The 23,270-nt window shown below is 36.8% G+C and overlaps 1 long non-coding RNA gene across 18 annotated transcripts; it reads left to right on the forward strand.

Annotated features, from left to right (window-relative positions):
* Positions 1-378: 378 nt before the first annotated feature.
* LOC113503708 lies at positions 379-23,270 on the forward strand. Of its 18 annotated transcripts, XR_003401494.1 has the most exons (19): positions 5,637-5,651; positions 5,863-6,112; positions 10,405-10,537; positions 10,718-10,835; positions 11,115-11,563; positions 11,868-12,124; positions 12,643-13,405; positions 13,600-13,667; positions 13,762-13,812; positions 14,075-14,226; positions 15,025-15,124; positions 15,217-15,258; positions 16,085-16,123; positions 16,586-16,668; positions 17,332-17,415; positions 18,618-18,674; positions 19,343-21,502; positions 22,146-22,207; positions 22,608-23,270. It is a non-coding gene; the product is annotated as an uncharacterized LOC113503708 (long non-coding RNA). The 18 variants fall into 18 exon arrangements; XR_003401477.1 differs by having other exon boundaries at positions 10,405-10,503; positions 13,762-14,226; XR_003401479.1 differs by lacking the exons at positions 5,637-5,651; positions 5,863-6,112 and adding an exon at positions 379-497 and having other exon boundaries at positions 13,762-14,226.

The following is a 23,270-nucleotide window of genomic DNA, read 5'->3' on the forward strand; positions in this document are numbered from 1 at the left end:
CTGTTCTGAAATCTGTTTGAGTGTTACATTTTGAAATATATTCTAATCATTAATTTAAGTGCAGTGGTGTGATTGTGCAGTGAAATGTTACTTATTATATGTGTTAAATCACTGAAAATATCTGGAACATAACACTTGCCTGTACAATTCATACATTCACAGGCAACAGTCCCATTTTTATATGTCAATTGTCAATTTAAAATATTAATATTCCTTAGTATGTCAGTATAATTATCGTTATATCCATATTAGTTGGTTAATCATGAAAAATACATAAAATGGCGCCCCTTGCACTAACACCTACACGGCGCGTGTAGCCGATCAATAATTGACTCGCACCGCGCATGCGCCACACGGGGGTAGAGAGGGGGGAGTAGCAAGCTTGCTGCAGTGACCGCGCCCAGCTCGTGCCGGTAACACGTAGTTCTGGAGCGATTATGGAGTGAAATAAATAAAATATTAACATTAAATTCAGTGCAAGTGGTTCGAGTGTTCAGGTATGATTTGATTATTATGAATTATCAATATACAGACATAGGTTTAGGCCCTTGAAAGTTCAGGCACTCCAAACCCAATCAATACTTGTTGTGCTCCGGGCTTGTTCCACTCAGTGTAGAAGAAAGAGGATCAGTGATAGGGTATGTGTTCGTAACGATTATTACAATATTAGTAGTAAATTATTGAAAATATCTGGAATATAACCTAAACAATACACTGTTAGGAAACCACTTCATTTTCACACGCCAACTGAGAATGAAATTTCCATTTGCCTAGTTCTCAACCACGAAATGTACATAAAATGGCGTCCCTGGCACTGAGAGCAATAAGGCGCGTGTAGTCGATCAATACTTGACGCGCTCCGCGCATGCGCGTAACGGTAGTACAGGGGCGTGGCACGATCGCGCAGCGTGCAGTGTGCGCGAAGACCCCGTGCCGTAAAGACGTAGTTGTGATTATTGATAACTGTTCTATCCTTATTAAATAAAATAATGGTGTTAAATTCAGTGCGAGTGGTTCGTTTGTTCAGGTATGACTTTATCATAATGAATTGATGTTTTCAAAATTTCATTAATTGTTCCTTCGATCTTGGCTTTCCTCTTATCTAAAAGAGGCAAGTTTACCTATCAATGCATCCTTGCTTAGATTATTCCCGGCACCCAGACCACCTATTTTGTGGTTAATCTTATTTAAAGTGCAATTATCTCAATACCATGATTAAAAATTTCAAAAGTACATAAAATGGCGCCCCTTGCACTAACACCTATACGGCGAGTATAGCCGATCAATATCTGACGCGCACCGCGCATGCGCCGCGAAGGGGTAGAGGGGTGACGCGACGTGTGGCCCGCAGTGACCGCCCGGGGTAGAGGGAGGGGGGGGGTTGACCGCGCCCAGCTCGTGCCGATAACACGTAGCTACTCAGAAATCTCAGTTAACTTTTTAAAGCATTTGTATTCACCACATACCTATTAAATTAAGTGCAGTGTTTCAAAGTCTTTCAGGGTAAGATTCAATTATGAGACAGTTATAGACTTTTTGTTTTTGTATGTTAAAGATTTTTTCTTATAATGTCTCAATTCATTGAAAATATCTGGAACATAACACTTGCCTGTACAATTCATACATTCACAGGCAACAGTTTCATTTTTAAAAGTCTGTTCAGCATTTCCCTATGGGTTAGTTAACCACGAAAAGTACATAAAATATTGTCAGATACACAAACGGCGGGTACCTACACGGCGCGTGTAGTCGATCAATAACAGACGCGCACCGCGCATGCGCATCGCGGGGGTAGCGGGGCGTGGGACAGTCGCGCAACTCGCAGTGACCGCGCCCATCCCGTGTCAATAAGACGTAGTTGTGGTGTGTCAGAGATAATTCAGTCCATAGTCTTAAATAGAGTGTAATATAATATTAAAATCAGTGTAAGTGGTTCGCATGTCTTCCTTCGATGCCGGTCTTCGTCTTGTAATTATGCTAATGTGGAGATGTTAAACGCAACCAAAAACCCCGTGTTTTATACATCATCTTATATAAATTACGCTTCAGAAGGTAATGCTGTTTATATATCCTGCTGGGCACCTCCCCCAATTTTTACTTTAACACGAAGACTCTTCCCTTAATCGGTAAAAACCTCCGGACAAATGACTTGCCATTGTAAAGCATTCAAATCATAAAGATACCACTATTAATAGCATCAGAAAATGTTCATTTCAAAACAAAATGGCGGTCTAGGCATACACTGCGCGTGTACTAGATGTAATCAATACGTGTCATGCACCGCGCATGCGCCGCGCAGGGTAGAAAGAGGTGGGCCGCTGGCTGTGACCGCGCCCGACCGTGCCAATAAAGCTTAAGTAGTAACTGATCTAAAACACTATAATTAATCTATACTAATATTAGAAAGATGAAGGATTTGCTTGTTTGTTTGGTTGACAGGAATAGGCTTTGAAACCACTGGACCGATTAGAAAAATTCTTTCTCTTCTGAGAAGCTACATTATCCCCGCTGGACATAGGCTATAATAATTTTTGAAAAATATTTGGTTTCCGTAAGAAAATTGCGATATTGTAACCAAGGATGCAAAATCGGGAATCTATTTTGCCGTACGCTGCTAAAACTATTGACAATAAATAAATAAATAAATAAATAAAAAATGATGGACTACGGTAAATTCTCTTTAATTCGTACATGACTAACTATTATAGTTTAGTTAATTAATAAAGTTGTAACTAGTTTGAAATTCAGTGATTATAAATAAATTAAGTGCTCGTAGGTTTAGGTCCGTCTCAACAGTTGGTATCAACTGGTTTTCAATTTTCTTTGTCTGCACGAAAAGCTGATGTCACTGCCCCAAACCCAATTTGCCTTGAACCCCCGATTTTCATAGTAGTTACCTTTTTTGAACCGGTTTTAAGATCGTGACCAGAATCCTTTAACATATACTGCCTTATAGACAGTCGGTAGGATTATGTAACATGATATATGCGGATGGTTTCTGGCACCCATCCCGTGTGAAATGCTTCCCCTTTTAAATTACTGATTTGATATCAATCCACTGCCTTTTGTAGTCCATCTAGACATAAGCCTTCCCTAGGTTGCTGTCCAATTAATAAGTCAAACATTTTTGCCATTGTTGTATGACTCTCAAAAAGATTTTGATGATGAATAACAAAAAAGAGAAATTTAATAATCCTCCATAAAAAAAACCGCACCCGAAACGGTTTAACCGTTTGGGAGCGACGGTGCCACAGACATAAAAAATCAAAAAGGTCAAGCTAACCCTCCTTCTCTTTTTGCTACGGGGGTTCGAAATCTCTTGGAAACCAAGCTTACAGTAATAGAACATTCAGAGGCAAAGGTTTCACTTGCCAGTACCTAAGTGGCATTGAAAATTGACAATTTCTTCATAAATAAACAAAGAGTGCGTGTAACCGTCACTCACCACTTCGATCGTTTTGATTATTAACTGACATGAGTACTGACAAAATAAAAAAAAATCTTAAATTTTTAAAAGCCGGCTGGTACGGAAACAAGACGCCATATTGCCGGTTTGTCGTCCAGTGTCCTAGTCGCGCCTAAAAAAGTTTTACTTCAAAAAACTTAATGTGCTACATAAAATAGCAAGCTGGCTGCAGTGACCACGCCCATCCCGTAAGGATAAAACATAGTTGTAAAGTCGATACTCCTAAATCAGAGTTCAAAAAATAAAGTGGTAATATTAAATTCAGTGTAAGTGGTTCGTGCGTCTGAGTAATACCTTTAATTTTTTCATACTAGCTGTTGCCCGCGACTTCGTCCGCGTGGTTAGAAGATATAAGTTATAATTTATACCTGCCTTCTATCTATCTTGTAGGATTCAGTCAGAGTTTGCAATGTAAGCGCAAAAAATGTGTTTTTTTACGACCTCACATTAGAAATCTCAAAAATTGTAGCCTATGTGTTATTCTGATGTATAAGCTATATTGTGGTAAAGTTTCATTCAAATCCATTCAGTAGTTTTTACGTGAAAGAGTAACAAACATCCATACATCCATACTTACAAACTTTCGCCTTTATAATAGTAGTAGGATGATTTCGGCTCTCTAAATTCTCTTCAATTTGTCTTTAATGCTTTTCTTCTCGCATTGTTTTCTCGATCCTTATCTTCTTTATCTAAGCAAACTGGATCTCAGCTCAAGACTCAGACATAGCTATCGGTAATGATGAATCATTCCAAAAAAAATACATTTGGAACTAGCCTGGATAATAAATTCTCTAGAAACAGTTCCATTTTTACTTGCTAATAACTTATCAAAGAGATACTCCTACTAGATTAACAAATGACAAGTGTCAAAATGTCTTAGTCCCAAATCGCAATAAGTAGGTATGTACATGAAAACGCATCCCTTACCCAAACGGCTACACGGCGTGTGTACCTGCTCCAAGATATGTCATACTGTTTAACCGTCTAAATTAAAAAGAAGTGCTTGATGTTAAATTCAGTGTAGTGGAGTCAAGTGTTCAGGTATGATTTATTAATTACATAACTCAGTGTTCGGGGAGTCATTGATCATTTAAATAAAGTGAGCACAAAACGACTTGTTTTAGAGCAGTACAAATTGGCTAAAGAAAAACCATTTTTCTTGGTTTTAATCGTTGGATTCTCCTCAATTTTGATTAACTTTATCTTGCATAAACACATACACGGCGCGTGTAGTCGATCGATTAATGACGCGCACCGCGCATGCGCCGCGCGGAGTAGAGGGTTTGGCCCCGACGCAAAGCCGCCAGTGACCGCGCCCAGCTCGTGCCGATAACACGTAGTTACTGTTGCTGCTATTGTGTTTCACAGTTAAATTAAAAAGCAGAAGAGTGCTTGATAATAAATTCAGTGTATTGATTCGAGTGCTCAGTAACAGAGTTTAATATTAACAAAATTATATGTTTAGGGCAAATGTATCTGATAAAGATCGTTCAAGTGAGAGTCTGACTCGCGGCGTAATACAGCTTGTTTAAAGGTTGAATACAAATCGGTTATTAATCGTGGGTAGTACAGTAATACAGTCTCCTCAACTATGATTTACATGATCGGTAAAAATTTACCCATAAAACGGGTAAAATCGATCAATAACCGAAGCCCACAGCGCATGCTCTACGCGGAATTAGGAGGGGGGGGGGTTAAAGCGAGCTGCAGTGACCGCGCCCAGGTCGTGGCTATAAAAGGTAGTTGCTATGAAATATGAATATATTACGAATACATTGAAAAGAATTAATTTATATTAAATTCAATGTAGTGAGTATAGTGTTAGGGTAGGGTTTAATAATGACTTAATCATAGCTTTAGTAATAGAATTCTTTTTTTACCCTCGGGATATGGGACATGAAACTATAAAAGCTTACAAAAATACAAGTTTCTAATATCACATCACAAAAGGTGTACAAAATGGCGACAAATGCACAAACACCTACACGGCGCGTATAGCCGATCAATATCTGACGCACACCGCGCATGCGCCGCGCGGGGGTAGAGGGTTAGGCCGCAACACGAAGGCGCCAGTGACCGCGCCCAGCTCGTGCCGATAGCACGTAGCTGTTCTGAAATATATTTCACAGTTTAATTTAAAATAAGTAATTAATATTAAATTCAGTGTAGTTGTTCGAGTGTTCAGGTATGTTTAAATCATTATATGTTTGGTTATGTCCTGATAAAAATTGATCAAGTGTGCTTCAGACTTGCCAAAAAAGGTGAGCACAGATCGGTTAAAGAATAACCATTTATCATAATATCAATCAAAACACATATTTTTTACGAATACTCGGTATATCAATCGTTGGATCTCCCCGATTTTGATTTACATGATCTGCTGTAATTACATCTAGAAATTTTCACCCGTTGCACAAACGCCTCGTGTAAACGATCAATAAACGGCGCGTACCGCGCATGCGCCACGCGGGGGTCGAGGGGGAGGGGGCGAGGGTAAGAGCGGTACGCCGGAGACCGGCTGCAGTGACCGCGCCCAACCCGTGTTGTTAAGACGTGTGGTTAGATGATAAGATATTTTCTCAGTTTAATAAAGTGGTCATATAAATTCAGTGCTGTGGTTTTCGGCAATGTAATTCGAGTATTCAGGTATGATCTTCCAATTACTAATTTTCTCTCTTTATTATAAACTCGACACTTTCTGAAAACCTATATAGTTGGCTGTGCCCAAGATTAGATTTTGTGATTCTGGACTGGTCTTTCGATCAAGTTTTTCCTGTCTTTTCACCTTTTTTTAAAGCTATCCACAAGCATCAGCTACATTTTCATATGTTAATAACGTAAGAAGAAACAATTTCTGATCTAAATATATATTCCCTTATCGATTGGCATATCACGGAAAGCATATAAAATGGCGGCCCGTGCACAAACGCCTACACGGCCCGTGTAACCGATCAATACACGACGCGTACCGCGCATGCGCGTCGCGGGGGTAGAGAGGGGTGGGCGAGAGCGGTACAAAGGGCGCCGGTTGCAGTGGCCGCGCCCATCCCGTCTTGTTAAGACGTGTTGGTTGTTTTAAGATAATTTCTCAGTTAAATAAAGTGTTCATTTAAATTCAGTGCTGTGGTTTTCAAGATTGTACTTCGAGTATTCAGGTATGATCTTATAATTAGAAATTGTCTATAAATTAATCTCGAACCTTTCTGAAAACCTATATGGTTGTCTGTGTCCAAGATTGATTTTTAGTTTCTTTCCGAACTGGTGCTTCGATCCAAATTTTCTTTGTTCCTATTTGCATTTTGACAAGCAACAGTTCCATTTTCCCATGTCAATAAAGTGAAAAGACACATTTACTGAACCAACAAATGTCCATTTCCTTACTAGTTAGTAAACCACGAAAGGCATATAAAATGGCGACCCTTGCACAAACGCCTACAAGGCCCGTGTAACCGATCAATACACGATGCACAACGCGCATGCTCCGCGCGGGTGTAGGCGGAGGGGGGGTGAAAGCGGTACAAAGGCCGCCGGTTGCAGTGGGCGCACCCATCCCGTGTTGCTAAGACGTGTCGGGTCGAATTTTCTCAGTTTAATTCAAGTGGTAATGTAAATTCAGTGCTGTGGTTTTCGGGATTTTACATTATTCGAGTATTCAGGTATGATCTTATACTAATAAGTTACCTAAAGAACTCGAACAATAAAACATAGAAGGAAATAATTAAATGGCAGTGATTATCATTGGTTATTAGATTTTTCCGATCTGGTCCTTTGCTCCAGAATGCCTTAGTCTCTTGAGTCTGAAAACTCATATAAAAATTCGTGGCTTAAATAACTCCTTCCTCTCATCATTAAAATCGCTAATGTGGTTTACCTGATTACAAGTCAGAATACGGTATATTCTTCTTTATACTAACTGTAATACCCACCTACACGGCGCGTATATTATACAATCAATACTTGTTGCGCGCACCGCGCATGCTTCGTACGCCCGGGCTCAGGGCATGAGGGGGGGCGGGGCTGCGCAGGTTAAAGCGACCGCGCCCAACGCTTGTTGCTGCCTCGGATCTGTGCTCTCTATACGAGATTCTAAGATTCATTGCTAAAATTAGAATCTATGAATATTGAAAAACAAAACATTCTCTATTTTTCAGTTTTCCGTACACTTGTATGTGTGTTCGTCCTATATTCAATGTGAATTATTTCTGAATTACTTTTTTCCTTGCGATTTTAAACAATGGTGTTTGTGTGTGTATCTCTCTGTGGGATCCTAGCTCTCGAAGGAATATCTAATTTTGTTTCTTAATTTTTTATTTGAAAGGTGGATCGGTACGATTCTTAGATACTTACGTTTGATAAACGCCGCGACAAATATTTTTTCCTTTACTTTCACAACTTTCTTATAGGTATTCAATGAAAGGGATGGATTAGTAAATTTTTTTACGCTGTCCACGATCGGCCTAGCCTTTTCCCAACTATGTTGGGGTCGGCTTCCAGTTCGGATTCAGCCCACATCAATTTTTAATTCGACTGTGTGTGTTTCAATATTTGATATTTGTACTTTTATATTTAAAACACACTATATAACATACTTTTCAGCTCCACCGCCTCTTCCGTCAAATAACTCTAAAAGTTCCTTCATGACACATGAACAATGCTTAAGATCATCGGTAAATTTCCTCGTGATAGTGCCACTAGTGGTTAGCTTGTGAAGCTCCCTCAAAAATGGTTGAGCTTCATGAGCTGGTCGCTTGCTTTCACAGGCTTGCTCAGACCGATCTGGAACCTTCCTCAAAAGGCCAGTCCAAAGAAAAAAAAGTTACGGTTTGCACTCCGGGAGTGCCGGCAGAAGTGAAAACTTGAATATTAACGTTGTGCATTTTTGATATTCTGGAATTGTTAGGGTATAATTTTGCACGAATTGTTTTAATTATCACTTAAATAAATAAAATAAATGCGGACAACATCACATACATTGTTCTGAACCCAAAGTAAGTTGCTAAAGCACTTGTGTTATGGAATTCAGATACAACGAAGGTACCAAAAACACCCAGACCGGAGACAATGTAGAAATGTGATTTTTTACATTGACTCGACCGGGGATCGAACCCGGGACCTCAGAGCTAGCGACACCTTGAAACCGGTGCGTACGCCACTCGACCACGGAGGTCGTTAAATTCAATCACTATAAAATTACTACAATTTATGTGATAGAATATAATACTTATTTATTTCGCTATCGATGCAGTATTGTGCTAAAGAAGTTTTCGTCTTACGATTTTTCGATCCGGTCACGTGTCCTGACGCGAGTTTAACAGTTTTTACTCATTACGCAAAAAGTATACAACGCCGCTAAAGAAGTTTTCACTTCAAAAATTGTTAGGAGTGTTAAATTGTCTGGACTTTAAAATAGACTGTGACCCCTGAATTTGTTTCGATATTTCTTCTCAGGGTAGTCAGATACAAAATGTCGAGTTCATCGTTCTAAAACAAAAGACTTGCAAAAGTGATGATATGTCCTACTTGCAGAATGAAGGTTTTCATTTCATTTCCTGAGATTAGAGATACCGATGCACTCTTCCTGCTACTATGACAGATTCGGGCAGTACGGCTATAGAACGATCTGCCGGTTTTTGTAAGACGTGCTTTATTTAAAAGCATGGTAATCATTTATTAGGACATATGTTTTATTACTACCATTATCTATCCTCTTAGAAGGTCTTTTGGTAACTTTATCCTACCATTTATCTTATATGTATATATTTATTTATATATTAACTGTTTTTATACTTATGCACACTTTACCAACTAACTTATCACTAATTAAATGAATTAGTGATAAGTTGAAGTATTAAGATTATTAAAATAGGTTTAAAAATAAAAAACATTGCATTATAATAATTATTAAGTATTTTTTTTATTTTTAATCTGTGCACTATCTGCCAAACCTGTTGCTTCAGAATCTAGTTCATCCAAAGGTAGTCGCTATTAGCAATAAGACCGCCCAATGTGGCACCATGGAAATATTTATTAGTATCCAATCCTGTGTTTACGTCTATGTGGTGTGTAATAAAGAATATTCTATTATATTTAAATAATCGAGTAACGTTGATAGCTAGCTAGGGGGGGGGGGCGGAGGAGTGGTCGGCCCCTGGCGACACTAAAAGGCGGAAAATTATCATTAAAAAAATTTCGATGTTCCGCGCGTGAACGAAACAAAAATAAACAGGTGTAACTTTACTTAGTGACAAAAGAGATTCCTACTTTGGGGGCCAAGGTGATAAACCCCCCCGGGCGACGGTGACCCCGGCAACGTCACTGAACGTTGAACAGGCGTCTATTATTAAACAGCGGGTATAGTTGATCGATACTTGCTGTGTGCACTGCGCAGTGTAATTGAAGAAGTGGGCTTCTCCCACAACCTCTATATTTCGATCTTTCCTGCCTATCAAAAGGTTGTCTGGAAGATATCGCTATTAGCTATAAGACCGCCATTGTACCATTACACTTTATGCCGTTAATTTCACTGATTTTATTCTGTGGTGTACAATCATCATATTCTTAGGACTTGACAAAATATTGTCAAGTGCTAAAAAGGTTATCCAATATTAAAAAAGCTAAGTACACTTATTCAAATTAGGCTTTTGAATGTCAAATAACAATAGACAGTATATCAGGTTCGCCCTCCAGTAACCAAATATATTGATAGTTTTTTTAGTTCGTGAATTGGTCTAGGTGTTTTGGTCTCTTCAGATATAATCATGTTTTGACGCGATAGAGTAATCTAACAGCTTTTGCAAGGCGCTTGATAACGGTAGACAAATGGTCATGAGTGGGACCTTATGCCATTTCGAAAAAATTTAACATTTCTCTACGTATTCTCCAAAAAACCAAGATTTTGTTACCTAATAATTTAAAAAATTTCTTCTCTTTTGGAAAAGGTGGGCGAATCCCCATGGAAACCCACCTGCATGGAGAAGCAAGAGGGAACTGTCAGACTTACTGACTAATACTCAATCACAGAGCAACTCCCACGTATGGTCAGTGCGTGGCAATTCATAACGAAAGCAGCACGTAAACCGGACATTATCAATAGAGTATAATAGATCTGTAAGCGAGCGTTGCGAAGTATGCCTTGCAAGAGTATTATGTAGCCATGAGCGAATATAAGCTAATAATTATAGGCGTTTTCTAATTCCACGACAGTGTTTACTTTATAGACCATTTGAATGATATTTTCGTTTCTTTTTACAGGTTTGTATACTTTCCTGTTGTTTAAGCTGATAGCGACATCGATACAATGGCCTCTGGTTGTTTTCGAAAAATTTCGTCACACTCTGTGACGACACCCATTCTGTCCTGTTTCCTTGATGTAAGTATTTATTCTATTTAGAAAGTCTGTAACGTACTATAAACTAAAATCGTAGCCGTAACCAAATATGAGTCAAATTTGACAAGTAGACGCGACACAACGCGGGTTCGAACCCCGCGTAGAGCAAGCATTTTTGTCATCCACGAATGCTTGCTCTCAGTGTAGGTGTCTTTGTGCATAAATTCCTTGGTGCTGGAATCATTTTTAGGAACGATAAAGTATTTATTGCTAAAGTTATATTGGCATGTTACTCTAAAATTTTCCTTACATTGTTTTCAGATTTGCTCCCGCCTCCTCATCCTGATGAAAATCCTCCTCCATCCTGCTCAACGTCTATGTATGAATCGAAGCAAATGCAAGCAAGCAAAAACAAATTCAATTCAAATGAAGAAGAAGAAAGAAGGAGAAGAGAAAAATAAGACATACCACCAGCCAGATGATAAAATCTCTGGCCACCTGTGCACCAGGAAAACTCTCAACGAATGCTTTAGAGAAGATAGTCAATGTTGGATGAAATAATGATTTTGAAGAAGAATAATTTTGTGAACATTCAACTCCTGGTGCATATACCGTATTACTGGATGGTGGTAAATGATAAGACTTGGAAGACATGGCTAAGGGTATTGGAAATACTTGTTCGATAAACGCGTTGAAGAGAAAAATCTAGCAGAAAAGACGAGAGCCTGAAGAATAAGCTGAGATTGAAGAGCCAGTTGGTGAACAAAGTAGTGAGTATTAAAAAATCAGTTGTGACGTCACTCAGTCCTCCTAGCTTGGTTGTAAGTATGGTGCTCTTAGCCAAAGATGTTATATTGTAATTATTAACCATTTTGCAAGCGAGCACAGCGAAGTAAATTTTGCAAAAGTATGTTTTATTTAGCTAGCCATGAGCGAATCTGTCGTTTTTCTTTTTCTGAATGTGCCTTTGCGACTAACGAAGCACTCAGCTCTGCAAAACCAATCATATCCCTTGCGGGGTCAGATAGTTTTGCAGTTCTGACATAAATCATTTTTTCCTTTCTTTGTTCTCAGGCTTGGTCCTCTTACTATGGCAACCGAGCAATATCAATCACCAAAAACCAAAAACAAGTAGCCTCATGCTCCGTCCCGCAGGCTCCGTCGAAATAAGTCGATTTGGCTAGCTTCTACACAGCCAGATCTAACATCTTAGCCATCAATACGAAAAAAAAAAATGAAATCATGATGAAAACCAAAATTTTGTAAGTGAAAAATCATGAAATCTTCACTTAAAGCATTTAAAGGTATTGAGTTGGAGGTAATTTTTCAGGGTAAGTTATATTATGACTTTTTATTATTATTAATATGTTAATATGTTTATACACCGTGATTTTTAGTCGTCTTACAAAAGCAGCCCAGTTCCTGTATCCAATGACAGGAACACGTTCATGATAAAAAAATTGGTATTTATGAGATTTGAATAAATTTAAAATGCAATTTTTATTCAATATTATGATGCAGTTCGTAGTTTTTTAGAAACACAGCTCTGTTGCGAGTGCGGTCCGAGCCTTGTAACAATGGTGAGGGGCGCGAGCGGCGGGGTTTTTATCATTTTTATGAGTATATTTTAGATATCTCTTGTTTAATTTTTCTTCGTACTTATTATCTTAGTTGATGATAAAAAAATAATAATCGCGCCTAGGGGTATTTTACATCGGATACATGAACTGGGCTTCTTTTGTAAGACGAATAAAAAATCACCGTGTATATTATGCAATATAATCTTCTTAGAATTCGTTCCTTAAGTATTGTTTCGGTGTTCAACGGTGTCTTGATAAGCAATGTTTAGTTTCAGAATGTAATATATAAAAAACTTCACAAGGAAGTAATAGTCCGTGTATGAGTAAGAAGAACTAAGTATAACAAAATTGCGATGAAGAAATATAAAAAAAGGGAAAATTAAAAAAAAGAACTGAATAGTTCTGATCGCAAGAAACGGTTATCAAGACCTGGTTAGGGAAAACCAGTTAAAGAGTATTGAGGCAACAGGAGTTGTCTTGATGCTATCATAAAGGATCTGTATGCTCATTTGTGCATGCGTTGGGGCAAGCCCTTAACGCGTTGCTCAAAAAATAACCACAGGTATTTATGTTTTTTTAATTACGTACGCGGTTAAGGCGATTGCATTCTTCTTCGGGATCTCACAGTCTTTTCTTAGCTATCACAATAAGGAATGATTCGTACGTATGGTTACAATATTTTTATGTAACATTCTAAATTTATTTTAGGGACTCTAATAGTTAGATTTTAAGACTATTTGTTAATAAGGTTTTACCAAATTTGAAGGAGTAATGTGGACGCACTGTACTTCACAGTCGTGTTCTAATAGGAATCCAAATTTGGTTTTAAATGAGTGGCATGTCCCAAGTGAAAAGGGTAAAAATTCTTTAAAATTTCAAGTCTAAAATAGGAGAATAGAATTAAGAACTTTTCGTTGTTTACAAAACAATTTTCCCGGTGGTCGAATTGTTATGCTTACAGCTTGCTCTCCACCTAGTGGAAAGGACTTCGTGCTTCGGGATACGAAAACGTCTGAAAAATAAATGTAGCAGGTATTAACATCACGTAAATTATTTCCAATGGGTTTTCATATACGAATAATGTCATTGGGATGTAACTTTGTCAACTGTATCTTAAATCGGAAAAGAAATACACTTACTTACCCATACATTCAATTCCATTCTATTCATTAATGTGACTATTTTGGTGATCGTGTTCAAATTTTTAAATATTTTGTTCTTTTCAGTACCTCTGTACTCTACATCTGAAATATCTGAATCGCAATAAGAAAATGTGGCAAATATAAAAAAAAAAGTAAGTAAAAATGAATCTTTCGTTGCCTTCTTAAGATTTTGTGAATTTTTAATAAATTTCTCCGGTTTTTAATGTTTCCTTATTTTTCTTTCAGTAAAAATGACAGAATGAAACTTGCCACCGGATAAGTATAACATTTATAAAGGTAGGTATTTAAACTAGCTTTAGAAGAGAGCTTTTAAAAGAGGTAAAGAAAACTCATTGAAATACACTCAAGAAATGCATCACTCTATGGACTCTAACCAAAAAGATTGGAGTAGACTAGAAGTTCCAAAAAAAAACATTAACTACTACGAAGGAGTAGGGTTAACGAATCCAGACAAATATTAAATAATATAGAAGAAAAGCAGAAGAAAATGATGGGTCTCTTTATTCGACATGACTCAATAATACTAATGTCATAACAGGGCAGACAGAGGCGTGAAGAGGAAGAGAACGATCAAGAAGAAAGTACATAATAGCCGAAGGAAAAGGCAAATATATTATTAAAGAAGAAATACGGGAAAATATAGTAAATAATGACAATGGAAAATGACAAGTGCCAAGCATCTAAATAAAGGTAAGCATAAGTTAAACACTTGCACTAGTCTAATAAGCGTCGGCATCCTTAGCTTCATATTAGCACCACATTCAAAGTCTAGAGATAGAAACCCCCTTACCGTTGACCAATTATCTAGTTTGGGTGCGCTCATGCGCGACTCTTCGCTACCCCACTCGACATTGGCCTGAGGCCCCGATCGTACTCGTATGGAGTCTCCGACAGATTCGAGGATGAGTTTTCCCGTCTTCCAGATGGCAAGGCATCTGCCCAGATTCATACAGCATTGAACAATCCCCGTAGGCGGTCTTCCAGTGCGCTGGGAACCACCGGGCCGCGCCATCTTGGTGAAAATCAATCGGTGATGATCGCCGCTTTGATAAATAGCTCCCGGTCCAATTTGTTTAGAACCAGAGATTGTTGCATGCCGAACCGTCGCTCCACCAGGAGATACCTGTGATCGGAGTGTGCCTCACCTCTTCGTCACACCATTCTGTGACTCGCTCCGCTATAGAAGGAGCGCAGAATGTCGACAGACCCCTTCCCCAATTGGGCATTATAAGGTCCAGACCCAGGGCCCACTCCTCCAATATCTCCCCGTGTTGGGTTATATCCCCCTTCCCAAGCCGTACTTCTGGCGATAAGGTCGCCTAGCATAGAGAACGGGCGGGATGACAGCGTCCGAACAGGGGCATCCAGTTAGGCCTTATACGATTCGAATTTACATACAAAAGTATATGACATTTCTAATTGCTGTTTTAAGTTCGATTGCAGTTTTCTTTGGGTTTTCAAGTTTTAACAAATATTTTTTAATTTTAGTTGATTAATACAAATGGTATGCTGTGCTCCAGAAAAACTTAATAATATGACTTATGAAATCTTCAAAGCAATTTAAAAAAAAAACGGGGAACCTATCAAAGTAAGTAAGACTGCAATAGTAAGTCATCTAAGTTTCTATTAAATTTTTAATTCTGAACTTTTGTGCTGATGTTGGATTTTTTATAATTTCAGTTAGAAACAAAAGACTCTAAAACAAATTGAGCAACTAGAGAGGTAGGTAAAACTCCAAAAATAAGACATACTTCATATAAACCCACATCTCTCATAGCGCTATTGAACACCAGATTGGGTTTTCGAAGCATGTTTTTTTTTGAAAATTGGAATGATTGTTATGTAAGTTTTGTAGTGAAAAATTTTTATTTTCGTAATTTTTAAATAGGTAAGTATATGAAAATAAGAATTCACTCTTGAACCTAGTAACGTATACACGCCGAAAACCGAGCGCGTGTGACGTCACAATGTTTTATTCATCTATAGTTCAATAGTAATCATTTATTCATAATATATTATTATGGGAATACTTCCATACTAATATTATAAATAAATGCGAAAGTATCTCTGTCTGCCTGTCTGTCTTGCTTTCACTCCAAACTACTGAACCGATTGTGTTGCACGATTATGTATAATGACAACTTCTAAAAAAATGTTCCATAACACGAGAAACGTCGAAAAAAATATTGCTCTCAAACAGTGCTTCGAAATAATCCTAATGAAAAACGAACGTTTATTGTTGTGATAATCACTTCAAAGTAAGTATTTCATAATCATTTTATTATTCGTTTTTATGAAAGTGTTTAAAACGTAAATCACCAAAATTCAGTCAATTAGGTTTTTTGACAGCACAGCTTTAAAAAAAAATCTACTGATTATCTTATCTGCTCAAATAATAAATTCATTATTAAGTTCTATATTTTTATAATTTCGTAAAATTTAAGGTGTTTTGCATTGAAATATATTAATATTTGTAAAGTTAATTTTAAAGTTTCGAATCCCTTTTACAAGAACATTTCAATAATTTTTACAATTTGTTGTTTTTCAGCTAAAGGATAATATGGAAAATTAGAAACAAATATTCAAGGTAAAGCCAAAATAACCATAATTTTTCAAAAAAATAGTTTTCATGAATATATCAATATCAGGAATTCAGAATTAGCTTTTATAAATCCCGTATCACACATAGCTGAACAAAATTAACTTAAACAAATCGTTTTTAATAGTAAATTTTCATTTTGTCCGTTTATGAAATTGCTTTAACATTATGACGTCACAAGTGTGGTGGCAACTCGTGGTGCGATCACAGTCACGTGATGTACCATACAATTTTATGAATTTTTAATCGCTTTTAATCCAATGAAAATATTTTTCACGTTACATATCCATAAAATTAAATTAAGTTTTAAAATAAGGAAAAAAATGTTTTTTTCTTTTTTAACAAAATCTCAATTGTCGAAAATATCATGCTCATATATTTTTTTTCATTTCATTATTTTGTTCCCTGAAAATGTTTCGAGTGATCAATTTCGACTTGTTTTTATTTCAGTAGTCTCCGACGTGCTTCGAGGTATAATTGTGGCTAATGTGATCCACAGAGCGGCGTGAAAAATATATGTTGCGGTAATGAAGGTAAGTCAAAACAAAACAGGAAGACCAAGAAGTCTACCACCAGTTCTTAAAGTACTTAATATTATTATGGTTGTGGAAGCAGGGGTATGAAGTATTGGCCAGAGTCACGCTGAGCATGCGCGAGCAATCCCGTGGCACTGGCTCAGGCAGTTGAAGGGGCCCGGGGTGTTTTTACTCGGTGGGAGTCCGACATATCCTCTCACCGTGCCCTCGGCGTGGGTTGAAGTCATTAGAGATTCATCCCGGACAAAAAAAAATGGTATGAAGTATTGCAACGCATTGCCATAAACGCAAAAACGCACATGACGTAGCACGGCGGTTCAGGTTTAGTCAGTAAGAGTCTGTCCATGAGAGAGAGTGGGTGTCCATGAGGATAACTCTGTCTAACTGTAAAAAAATCGTTACGAAAACTTCCACTCCCGTAATTACTTTAGGAAATGGCAGTAGGCTTCCATGGCCTAGATAGTAGCATCGAGCGTTAACTCTGATTGTTTTTCTCAAATTCTATGTCATTTGGCGAATAAGAATATCATTCCCATACATTTCAAGTCTTCTGTATTCAAGCAATGTAACAATCTCAAGTCTATGTGATTTTCTTTAAAATTGAATATTTTTTTTAGTCCCAAATTCCCATTGTTCAATTCCCTCTTGTTGTATTTCCAGTGCAACATGTTCTGCGGTCAACGGGTTCGACGCGTCTGGTGAATCTACAGAGCGGTTTAAAGGAGATATGGATCAAATTAAAAGGTTGGTAGAAGTTTACTGGACCCCTTTAAGTTATTGGCCGGAGAAAGCGCCCTAGTGGTCCCACCCCGGAGAGTTTCTGCGTCGTTTTTTCTCTCACAGCAGAAGCTCATAAGAAGTGGTGAATGGTGGACGAAACTAGGTGCCGTCCAATGTAATTTGACCTCCAAATAGAGCTACTTAGTAGCCTAATTTGGAAAAAACGAATTTTGAACTTGCAGAGCTTCTATTTTTTTGATTATTAGTGTTCTGTTTGACGCACTATTATGATGCGACTGCAGCTCTTCCTCCGGCCAGTAATTTGAGTATTTAAAGCTAGCGTTAAGCCTTTTATAAAGCTGTTTACCAGCTCCGCGAGAAAAGCTTTGCGATTTTATTTCTAATGTGTCCATGAGCGAACTTATTCAATATAGCTACTTTCCTAAATATGCTGTTCAATAAATGACAAATAAAACGATGAAACAATGAATGAAACGACTTCTGACATAAACTTACCATCAGCCTGTACACGTCCCATTGCTGGGCAAAATATCTTCCCGGTTGGCAATTTCAGCTCCCTTTGCGTTATCATATTTGGACCTTACGATGTTTTCCTTCACCGTTAGAATAATGAAGAAATTTCACTAGACATTCTTAGGCAAAACATAATGAACGCTGCAGGAATGGGCAAGAGATCGCGCTATCAAAGTGTATTGTTCCAAAATCTACAACCATATTTAATATAATAATAAATATTCCACAACTTTCACACAACGCCATCTAGTCTCAAACTAAGCAGAGCTTGTATTATGAGTACTAGACAACTGATAAATATACTTATATATTTCTAAATACATACATAATGTAGATAAATTACACCCAGACACAGAACAAATGATCGTGCTCATCACACAAACAATTGTCCTGGGTGGGAATCGAACCCACAACCTTCGGTATCAGTGTGGCTAGCAGTCAGGGCCACTAACCACTAGGCCAACAGCCCAGTCAAAAATTTAAGACCTCTTAACAAAGAGGCCACAACTCTCTTCTAGAACCGCAATCATATTGATTCTTAAGTCTTAGCGATAGGTCCTAAGGTAGTTTCTGTGTACCTATTGTGTGACACTGCAATACTATGGTGCTAACCTAACCTGGTGTTAAAGTTTGGAATAGTTAGATATCGAAACAAGGAAACTGGCTAAAACAGCTTTTTTCTTTATTTCCAGATTTCTTCGCAACGGATAAAGAAGATTAGGTCAGAATAAAGTGTGTTAAATTAAAAGGTAAGACATATTTTTAAAGATCTATTTTTTCTATTTTGAGGGCGCGGATAGCCAAACGGTAACGTTGACGTGCCGCGGTTCCTATCCCTGAATCCAAGAGATCTAATCCAAATTTTTTCACCCGTTTAGAAGCTTCAATGCTAAAATCAAACTTAAAAATCACAAACAATTAGTCAAAGCTTCAAATTTAAAACAGTTTGGCGAAGTCAAGTCGTCGTTTATTTGAGACCCGAATTTAGACATTCGTGAAAAAGTATAAAATGGTTAATTATGCGACGGTAGCCACCCTGGACTGATTTCCATTATCAAATACTGATCTTTAAAAAAATAAAAACAAATTTAGATAATCCGTAGTTTTTGTCAAAGATTAAAAATATTGTCATAAAATCAGCAAACACTACACGAGCTATAAAATACCATAATGATTGCTGGAACTACAGCCAAACAGCAGCCTGTTATGTGCAATCAGAAACTAGAAAGTCTGACAACCAGTCCTTTTAAGGGGTATCGTGTTGTCTATAACTGGGTTGAGGAGGTCAGATAGGCAGTCGCTCCTTGTAACACACTGGTACTTAGCTGAATCCGGTTTGACTGGAAGCCGACCCCAACATAGTTGGGAAAAGATGTATGTTGTTAAGGTATTTAATAGCGTGTTTTCTTAATTTCAGTGGTACCTGTAGTACGTGTACAAGAGTAAGTCTTCAGGCAGGGGTAAGTTTTCAGTTTTTACCGCGTCCAGTCACATGGCCAAAGAATAAATAATCACAATTAATATTGAAGGTAAAGTAATTTTTTTATAAATTATTTAAAACAGCATGGCAAGAAGTGGCGATACGAAAATACCAACGACACTTTCATAACTGACCTAGTTGTAATGACTGACATTTTGCTGGTTGCCATTTTAAACTTTTTCCTTGAATATTTAAAGTTGAATTTTGCATTGATAGTTTACACTTTGGCGGCTTGAAAGCTAATAAAATACTTTTATGAAAAGACTTCACGTCGTATGTCGTACAACGGTGTAAAATTTACACATGACAGAAGACTGTCATTGGTAAATTGTGTATCCATGTCGTGTGTTGTTAAACCTTTATTTTCGTTCATTGTATATGAAAAATCAATGATCGCTCATGACTTCTATTATTTAAATACATTTTGCGTTACATAAAATCTTTAAATTTTTAATAAAAAAAAATAATTTCAATAAATTGATAAAAAATAAAAAGACGCTAAAAAATGCAAATATAAACATATTTTAAAAATACAAGCGGTTTATTTATTGGTAATCTTTTTCCAATAAAGTACTTTATTGGATGTCTATCTATAAAATAAAACCTAAAAAAAATGATTTTCTTTAAAACTTTTTTAACGGCTTTTATATAAATTATCGACTTCAACAAAAGGAGAATGGTTAGTACCGGCGTGCTATTCGCACGAAATTAAAAAGCGGTCAAGTGTTACGTGGAGTTAAACTGCGCAGAACGATCCCAATTTTACACCAGTCTTGACTGACGTGTAACGCATGATAGGCGCCTTTTGCGTCTAAATACAGGTGAATATAATTCAATTTAACCAATTCACCTAAAAAAACATTTGACTGAAAAAAAAATAAAACAAAAATACGTTTTTTTTTAATAAAATTACTGCGGCTTGCGGTGTTTTCCGCAGAACGGTCCCAATTTTACGCCAGTCTTGACTGACGTGTAACGTATGACAGGCGCCTTTTGCGTCTAAATACAGGTGAACATAATTCAATTCAACCAATTCACCTAAAAAAAACATTTGGCTGAAAAACAATTCAAACAACAATACGTTTTTTTATAAAATTACTGCGGCTTGCGGTGTTTTCCGCAGAACGATCCCAATTTTACACCAGTCTTGACTGGCGTGTAACGCATGACAGGCGCCTTTTGCGTCTAAATACAGGTAAATATACCTAATTAAATTCAACCAATTCGCCAAAAAAACATTTGAAAAAACAAAAATTCAAAGAACAATACGTTTTTTTATAAAATTACTGCGGCTTGCGGTGTTTTCCGCAGAACGATCCCAATTTTACACCAGTCTTGACTGTCGTGTAACGCATGACAGGCGCCTTTTGCGTCTAAATACAGGTGAATATAATTCAATTTAACCAATTCACCGAAAAAAACATTTGACTAAAAAAAAATTCAAACAAAAATACGTTTTTTTATAAAATTACTGCGGCTGGCGGTGTTTTCCGCTTGTTAAAAAAAAAAACAAACTAAACAATTGGTATTTAAATTACTGATATATATTTTTGCTTTTCAAGCTGCCTCTGTGGTACCCATGTGACTGCTCGCAAAAGATTTATCGCGGAACTGCCACTGATTATCGCTTAACGAGCAAAGGTATCGAGATTCGATTAACAAAGTAATAAGAAATGTACTTAATGTCATTATTTTCATACTTCATTTGTGTGGGTTCATGGACGCAAAATCAGTATATCACATTGTCCAGACCCTCAAGTATTTCATGTCTCATTAAATCTATAACCAAGTGATCTATGTAGATTAATGTAGATGTAAATTCAAACTCATTCATAACCTCATTATTTTTTGTCTCGACATCACTTTTGACAAAATTCTCAGTGTGCTTATATTGCGAAGATTTATGTGTTCGCTTCGCAAAGCTTAAAATTTTCGAGTAGTTTTTTTCTCATTATTGCACCTTAACATCGAAACAATGTAAAAATCGTATTCAATGTGGCAGAGTTAATAAATTTATAGATTTTCTATTAATGTACATTTCTATTATTTTGACGTACCTTGGATGTCCGGATGGGGATGCCCGTACAATCGGGAAAGGTGAGAATAAAAACTATATTATTTTTTGAGAAAATGTACCTTTTATTGCGACTCATAAAAAAATAGAGCTTGTAGAGGTAGCCGTAGACTGCCACGATGTAAGCGACAGAACGTGGCATTCTACTGCTGGTCAAAGATGTTATTCGCGTTGAAATAATTATGATGACATTTTTTTGTTTTAATTTTTCTTCTGATCTATTGCTTAATATTGCCAATACGTATTTTTTCTTACATAAATTGATCAAGTTACAAAAAACGTCACAATTGTGTTTAAATTGTTACGTCACAAGCCCCCTCTAATAAACTTTATAGCAGTTTACCTTTTTCTGACAATTATCAGAAATAAGCAAAAATACGTGTCTTTACATTCTTTTATCTAACTGATTTACATATAGCTTTATACTTTTCATATCCAGTCATCATCCTAATTAACGATATTTTGTTTAATTTGTAATTATATATATATATCAAAAATGTGCTAATGTATTATTATGCCCAGCCAATGTTTGATAAATTGCTAAATAACAAGTGCGAAAAATAATTGACATAAAGCCATGAGCGAAAACTGTAAAAAAAAATTTAATAAAAAAAAAGATTTTATTATCGAAGCATTTGTATAAAAATCTCTTTTCTTTGTTGACAGGTCTGTTACTATGGCAACCCCGTGTGTCCCCTCCGGCGGCGCTTAGGGATCCGTGACTAAACGTAAGTTGCAATTTTCTATGATTCTTTACTTTGGTTGTATAAGAATGACGACATGTTTTATAGTCCCTCATTTCGTTCAATTCTAGACGATCTTGTCTTCTCTCTAAATTAATCAAAATAAATTGAATGGATCTTACGCGTGACGTCAAGTCCCCATCCCCCCCAAGTGTCCTTAACTTTTATTGTTCATATTAAAATAAAAACGCGTCAAAAGTTTATAATTATCAATCTGACGCATAAAATAGATTTTTACTTTTTGTCTCAGATCAACTCATAGTACATGAAGGGTCAATTAAACTAGTTTTAACTTAAATATTTTTTTTCATATTTTTTAAATTGATTATTATATCCTATGTCCCCGTGAATTATTTGGAATAACCATATTTTTTCTTATTTCCAGTTACTGACCACCAAAGTCTTCTAACGGCTGAAGACCCGAAGACTTGGAGTTTCTTAGAACTCTTGTTTTGTACTCAAGATAGTACCTAATACTAATATATGTTCAAGGCGGCGCAAATTGAATTTTAAACTATAATTCTAATACTTCTTGACATTTTAAAAGGTTCCCGCTGAAAATTACAAGGGATACCTAGCAAATTAACAAAATAAACATACTCGACTTGATTTGAATATTTTTAGAATATTATTGGAGTAGGTACCGTAAAAAAACGGTGAATATGTCAACTCCAGACCATGGCCCATAAAGTAAGGCGAATATTATATAGAGTCAAATACGACACAAACGACGAATAAATATACAATAGTTCACCAAAACGCGCCAAGCCTTTATATTAATAACAATTAAATGCTAATATTATTTTTGGGCCAATTATTTGTAAAATATTGATTTCAAAAGTCGTTGTGTCGTTGAGTATACGATCCTAATCCAGGTTTTCCCCTTCAGGGCAACCGTGTTTCGATAAGCTTAAACTCATAAACTTCTAAATTTAATTGTCAAAGTGTGTTTTTCATTTGTCAAAATTTTTGAGGATCGTGTACTATCAAACGGGGTGATTTAAATCGGTTGAGAACCCGATGGCTTCCAAAGCTCTGCACCCCGATA

This window comes from Trichoplusia ni, chromosome 20 (assembly GCF_003590095.1).
Source record: "Trichoplusia ni isolate ovarian cell line Hi5 chromosome 20, tn1, whole genome shotgun sequence".
NCBI lineage: Eukaryota > Metazoa > Arthropoda > Insecta > Lepidoptera > Noctuidae > Trichoplusia > Trichoplusia ni.